Here is a 6,874-nt window from a genome sequence, read left to right as displayed (position 1 = left end):
TATGGACTCTTATGAAATTATATTGGCCCCTTTAATCTTTGGTTATACTTTCCTTTTGGGTGTTTAAGGCCACACAGTTGGTCCAGATAAACTGATTTATTTTTACTCTTAAGGTCAAACTTTTCTTTTTAAGGCTAACAAATGCTCATCAAGACTGAGAAATTACAGATTCAGGGGTTCAAGATCAATAGACAAATTGTAAAGAAAAGGAAAAAAAAATGGAAGCGGAGCCTTAGGAGATTTAGAAGATTTATGAATTTTTTTTAAATGGGTAAGATTAAACAACAGTATCTAAGGATAAAGTCTCCGGTGATAAAACCCATATACACTTGCAAATGATTACACAAGTCAGACTAATGGTTGGATATAGCAGGGAACTAGTCATTATCAAGCGAGGATACATGGTAAGCAGGGTCTTAGCTGGAAAAGGTCTATTTCTCAACCCAAGTGATGGATAATAAATTCACACATTTGTTTTACGTGGTTTTTAATTTTTAAAAATTTATTTTATGTGTATGAGTGTTTTGCCTACATGAATGTGTGTGTATGCACCGCATGTGTGCAATGCCTGTGGAAGCTACACTAGGGTGTTCGAGCCCCTGGAACTGGAGGGTTGCTAGCTGCCATGTGATGCTGGGAACTGAACCTGGATCCACTGCCACTGCAAGAGCAGTCAGTATGCTTAACCTCTGAGCCATCTCTTCATGGTGTTTGAAAAGCTAAAGAATTTTCTGATTTCCAAAATTGCACCTTCAGGGCTGGAGACATGGCTCAGCAGTTAAGAGCACTAGCTGCTCTTGCAGAGGACCCGGGTTCAGTTCCAGCACCAACATGGCAGCTAACAACCACTTGTAAATCCTGTTCCAGGGGATCCTGTATTGTCTTCTGGCCTCTGTGGGGATTGCACACAGTTACACTTACATACATGCAGGCCAAATACTCATACAAATAAAATAAAATAAAAATAAAAAATGTTAAAAAAATTATACCTTCATCTCAAGCCCAGAGTACTTGGGTTTGTCACTAACAAATCATTTTCTTCTCATTCTCCTATTCATGTTGCTTCTCTACTTTTTCTTCACATGCTCATAATGCCAGGTCCTGGAGCTAGGAAGTGTTCCTACTTTCCAGAATAAAGTCCATAAACATGCCTGCCACTTCTGCAGCATTGACTGGGATGTACAAGGGTTTCAATTTAATTAATTACCTTGACACACATCTCACTATGTACCCAGGCTAGCCTTGAGCCTGCAATCCTTCTGCCTCAGTCCCATCCCCCACCCCAAAGCTGGAATTGCATGAGCACATCATCACCCTCAGTTTGGACTTTCAAATTTAACAAGTCAATCTCCTTTACTTTTCAGTGAGAAGTGGGCAAAAGCAAAGAGAAGCTGGTGTGCTCACGTCATGCCAGGCCCCACCACACCTCTTTCATGTTTTTAAGTATCTAGAAATGATTATTGCTTTTTATTCAAACACTAATCCTGCATATTAATCATTTTTGCATATAAATCCTGTGTAAGCTTACAGTAGTTTAAAGCTCAAAAGCAACATTAAATCAACACAAAAAAGGGTTAATGGTACTATATTTTTCCCTTCCACATATTTTCTAATTTTTCTACACTAAATTGGTTTTGTTGTTTTTGTTTTTGGTCTTTTTTTGAGACAGGGTCTCCCTGTAGACCCAGCTGGCCTGGATTTGCTATGGAGACCAGGCTGGCCCTGAATTCAGAGATCCGCCTGCCACACTCGGCCTAAGTTGGTATTTATACTATCAATTAAGTTTAAAATATTTTATTATGTCTCTTTTACGTGTGTTTGTGTATGTGTGCGTGCACATGCCACAGTGCACACATGGAGGAAAAAGAACTTGTGAGAATCAGTTCTCTCCTCTTACCAGGTGGCCCCTAGGGATGTAACTTGGGTCATTAAGCTTGGTGCTAAGTGCCTTTACCCCCGAGCCATCTCACCAGCCCACAATTCAAACATTAAAGAATTCAGCAAATATTTAGTGTGAGCTTGCTTATATCTTAAAGATTTTGTGATGTATGAAAATCCCAAATGGATCTTGTCTTAAATAACTTGTAGTGGAAGAAAGCATGCATATAAATCAAGTACATTACAGAGTCATTCATGCAATGAAGATATCATTCCAGAATGGTGAAATAAGTCAGTTGATAAAGTGCTTGCTATGCAAGCATGAGGGCTGGAGTTTGATCTCTAGCACCCATGCAAAATGCCAGGCATAGTGGCCCATGCTTGTAATCTCAGTGTTGGGGACATGGATCCCTGGGGCTCAATTGCCTGCTAGCCAGCGAGCCAGCCAAACCTATTTCATGAGCTCCAGGCCAGTGAGAAGAGGCACCCACATGCATATACACATACACCAGTACATACTGGCACACAAATGCACATGGGCTCACATACATAAATGATTCTAAGTGGGGAAGGATAAATGGGGACAGTTTAGCAAGGACGGCCACTTTCAAGCAACACTGAGTGCTATGGCAGATTCCAGCTTAACTTTTAAGGGCTCAGAAGCTTCATTTACCTACAGCTCTAGGAGCCCTAAGTCACGCGATAACAAGTCTGCATGGTCTGCTGGAGAGATCACACAGAAAGCCCTTACATGCTATACAGAGAGAGCTAATTCCAGCCTTCCAGCAGCCTCTGATGAGGCACTGAGTGAAGAAGCCACCTTAGAAGTGGATTCTCCAGCCAAGGCCATTTTGGTTGCCAACATTAACCAGAGAAAAATGGCCTGGTGAACATTTTGCAATCTCCAGATTCATAAAACTGTCAATAAACCCGGTGGTGCTGTGCTTCCCTGGAATTCTAACACTTAGGATGTAGAGGCAGGAGGATCACAGCAAGTTCAGACTGGTCTCAAAACAAATACAAACACACATACACTCCTACCCCCTGTCAACTACTGAAGTTAAGAGCCAGTATGCTTTGTGGTCTCTGTGATGTGTTGATGAGTAACAGAAATAAAGCTTAAATTTTATTCTCTACTCAATGGGAAACAGTACAGTGAGAGTGACAAATCGGACTCACTGCAATGGGCATATGACATTTTATGTCATGAAACCCAGCAATCAAGAGCTAGTGAAGCCTGAACTAGAGATATTGGTATGCAAGGGGAGGGGAAAAATACAGACTTAGATTCAATTGAATTTTGAAATAACTGGCCATCAGGACAAGAGGAAGAAAGGAGTAGAAGGTGACCTAGTTGGGATCAGGTGACTTCAGAATGGTGAAGCTATTAAGGACAAACAAGGAAGATGATGAGTTCAGAATAAGAAAATACAATGTGGTAATTTTAATATGCAGACAAAATGAAGTTATGTAAGGTATAACAACACCCATAATTACAGATCCAAGTGTACAAATAACTAGTTGGGAGTTTAAACAGAATTTAAAGAAGTTCTAAAAATCCTACAATTAGTGTCTTTCTACACTAGGAAAAGATCTAACTCCAAAACTAAATTCACAAGTTGGTTAAGTGAAGATTTTACAGAGGGCTGGGGATGGAGCTCAGCAGACTGCCTGCCCTGGGCTCAGTCAGCAGCAACACATGATCCTGGCATGATGGTATAGGACTGCGAGCCAAACACTCAGAAGGTGGGGGCAGAAGAAATCAAAGTTCAGGGGCATCCTCAGTTACATAGTGATTTTAAAACCAGCCTGGACTACATTTGAGTTGTGTTTAAAAAAAAATTAATATAAACCTTATTAAGATTTTTCTCAATGGTTAACTGAAAACTGATTTTGAAATGGGAGGAGATAGGTAGCACGTATGTAAGCACACTATCATTCATGTTATCAATGAATCTGTTGTTGCACAATGTTAGGGGTTTGAACCCAGGGCCTGGAATGTGTTAAGCAAGTGTCCTACTACTGTGTACTACAGTCCCTAGCCCTCAAAGACCTTTTTATTACAACTAAGTTGTCTAGCTCATGACATCCTGCCTTTTCTTGCCCAAGTACTCCTTCTGAGCTCCACTCCTTGGTCTGCCCTCACACAGCACTGAGGGTTGTTTAGAACCCAAGTCTTTACACAGCATACAAACACCACTTCACATGACCCCTGCTGACACAGGCAGTGTCACCTGACAGCTCTTCACCATTTTCTAGCAATGACTTGGTTTCTTGACATGTCAAGCTTCTTTCTGTCACCTGACACTCTTCACAGGCTGGATTCTCACCATCACTGCTCCTCTTTGGCCAAATTAACTCTGTTCACCCCTCAGTTCTCCACTTCCTCAGAGAAAAACCTTTCCTATCCTTTAGACCATGTCTTAGTCAATACTTCCATAACCTGGGGACAAGGGTCACCGCCAGGCACCAAAAAATTGTTCTTTTAAAAGCACATTCTGAATAGCACAGGCACTGCAAAATATTAGAGGCAAGAACTGTGCAACCAAATCCCATACCAGTAACTAGCTCTAACCTTATTTAGTAACTACTTATTTTTCAGCATCTTATTTTCTACTCTTAAAAAAAAAAAAGTAACAGAGAACCTACATCAAGAGGACTAAGAATTAATATATGAAAAGTGCTTAGAGTAGTGTCTGCCACATTGCATCAAAATATGTAGTACAGATAGGGCCAATGAGATGGCTCAGCAGGTAAGGACACTCGCTGACAAAACCTGATCATATGAGTTAATTTCTGGAATACACGGTGGAAGGAGAGAACAGACTTCGTGTCCTCTGCCCTGGGGGAGGCATGCATACCCCCCCAAATAAAGAAATAAACCAAAAAACGTTTTAATACAAGTTGGGTTAGTTCTAGCGCTCAGAAGATAGAGGTAAGGCAGATCTATGTTAGTTTGAAACCAGCCTGGTCTACACAGCAAGTTCAAGGCCAGCCAAGGCTACATACTGAAACCTAGTCTCACCCGCCCCCCCACACTCCTCCATCCCCCAGAAAGTTTTGTACTGATAAAGTGATCACAATGTCAGGTGTAAATTCATTATGATGCCTGGAAAGATCTAGAATATGGCAAAGCCTAGAATATAGTAAACATAGCAGTAGCTTACACTGTAGATAGTAAACTGGTTCTTTACCAGATTTCATAAACTCACAGTCTTCTTGAATCACAACTCAACTAACTTTATTAGATTTCTCCCCAGGGCCTCAAGAACAGCTCCAGCCCTTTTAAGATAAAAATCTATATCTTCTAATCCGGTTCATAAGAATCCTAATTCTAAGGGCAGGACCTCTAGCCAATTTCAGAAATTCATCACCCTTCTCTAGCCCTTAGGCACAGTATGTTTGAATATAAACAATGCAAAGCTTGGGTGGTTCTTTCCTTCTGCAAGAAACTAAACTGAGTGAGTGAGTGAGTGAGTGAGTGAGTGTGTGTGTGTTGGGGGTGTTATAAAAATCCTCTCTCTGCCTGGTAGGGGCAGCACATGCCTTTAACCCCAGCACTCTGGAAGTGGATCTCTGTGACTTCGAGGCCAGCCTGGTTTCCAGGCCAGCTGGGGCTACAGGGAGACCAAAATAAAATAAACAAACAATTCTTAAAAATTACAATTTTTGAGAATTATTATCTTACAGGGAGACCAAAATAAAATAATTCTTAAAAAGACAAGCCGTGGAGTTGGAGATGGCTCAACGGTTAAGAGTACTAGTTGCTCTTGCAGAGGACCTGGGTTCGATTCCCAGGTCCCACATGGAAGCTAACAAACGTCTGTTCCAGGGGATCCGATGCCCTCTTCTGACCTCCACTGGCATCGCACAACACGGGTGCACTTAAAACACTGGGTCCGGGCGAGCCCCGCACAGGACCACCTAGTACACTCGTCGTCTCGCCACTCACCTAGTTCTGTCAAGCCAACTTGGACCCGGCGGGGCCGTCTCTGAGCGCCGCGGGAGTTCACACAGGCAACACACTCACACATATAAAATTAAAAATAAAAAAATCTAGTAAAAAAAAAGAAGCCTTGAGTGGAGCACGCCTTCAATCCTAGTACTTGGCAGGAAGATCTCGCTGAGTTCGAGGCCAGCCTGGTATACACTGTGAAAATCTGATTCAAAAAAAAAAAAAAAAAAAGCTGGGGCGCATAATGGCATACTTCGTTAATCTCAGCACTCAGGAGGCAGAGGCAGGCAGATCTCTACAAATGGAAGGTCAGCCTGGTTTACACAGCGAGTTCCAGAACAGTTGGGGCTACATAGTGAAAACAAAAAACAGCAGAAAGACACGAAAAAAAGAGACAAGAAAAAGAAACCAAACCAAAACCCAGCCGGGCAACTGCTACCGAGGCACTTAAAACAGAGGTCACGCAGGGATTATGGGGGTCCCGGGCAAGCCCCGCACAGGACCATCTCGTCCACTCGCGCGAGGGTCTCGCCGCTCACCTAGTCTGTCACGCGCCCGGGAACGCCACTCTCCCACGGCCCCACGAGGTGCGTGCCCGCTGGTTCGGGGGGCGCGGGCTGGGGTGACAGATGCCAACTTGGACCCAGCGGGGCCGTCTCTGAGCGCCGCGGGAGTACAGTCAACAGTCCGCAGCCGTTTCCGCCTCTCCAGGCCGCGGCCACTGAGGGGAACAGCCAGGGAGCCGTCTCTCCGCGTCCGCTCGCCCACCGCGCAGCAGGCCGAGGAGCCGGCTCTGGAAACTTCCAAAGTGGTGGGAGGGGGCTGACAGATGCCAACTTGGACCCAGCGGGGCCGTCTCTGAGCGCCGCGGGAGTACAGTCAACAGTCCGCAGCCGTTTCCGCCTCTCCAGGCCGCGGCCACTGAGGGGAACAGCCAGGGAGCCGTCTCTCCGCGTCCGCTCGCCCACCGCGCAGCAGGCCGAGGAGCCGGCTCTGGAAACTTCCAAAGTGGTGGGAGGGGGCTGGCGGGCTCCGGCGCTA

The 6,874-nt window shown here is 44.3% G+C and overlaps 1 protein-coding gene across 5 annotated transcripts in view; it reads right to left on the bottom strand.

Moving 5' to 3' along the window:
- Window positions 1–6,874, bottom strand: part of Rnf216 (ring finger protein 216) — a 147,884-nt gene that overhangs the window by 140,656 nt on the left and 354 nt on the right. The window contains exon 1 of one of the 5 annotated variants that reach the window (XM_008851367.3): window positions 6,373–6,602. The exons of the other annotated variants lie outside the window; for them this stretch is intronic. The gene's annotated coding sequence lies outside the window, so the exon portion shown is untranslated. Of the gene's footprint in view, window positions 1–6,372; window positions 6,603–6,874 lie in introns of those variants that run through there. 5 annotated transcript variants of the gene reach the window in all.

Source organism: Nannospalax galili, unplaced genomic scaffold (genome assembly GCF_000622305.1).
Source record: "Nannospalax galili isolate Female #2095 unplaced genomic scaffold, S.galili_v1.0 scaffold664, whole genome shotgun sequence".
NCBI lineage: Eukaryota > Metazoa > Chordata > Mammalia > Rodentia > Spalacidae > Nannospalax > Nannospalax galili.
This window is presented reverse-complemented; position numbering and strand designations above follow the sequence as displayed.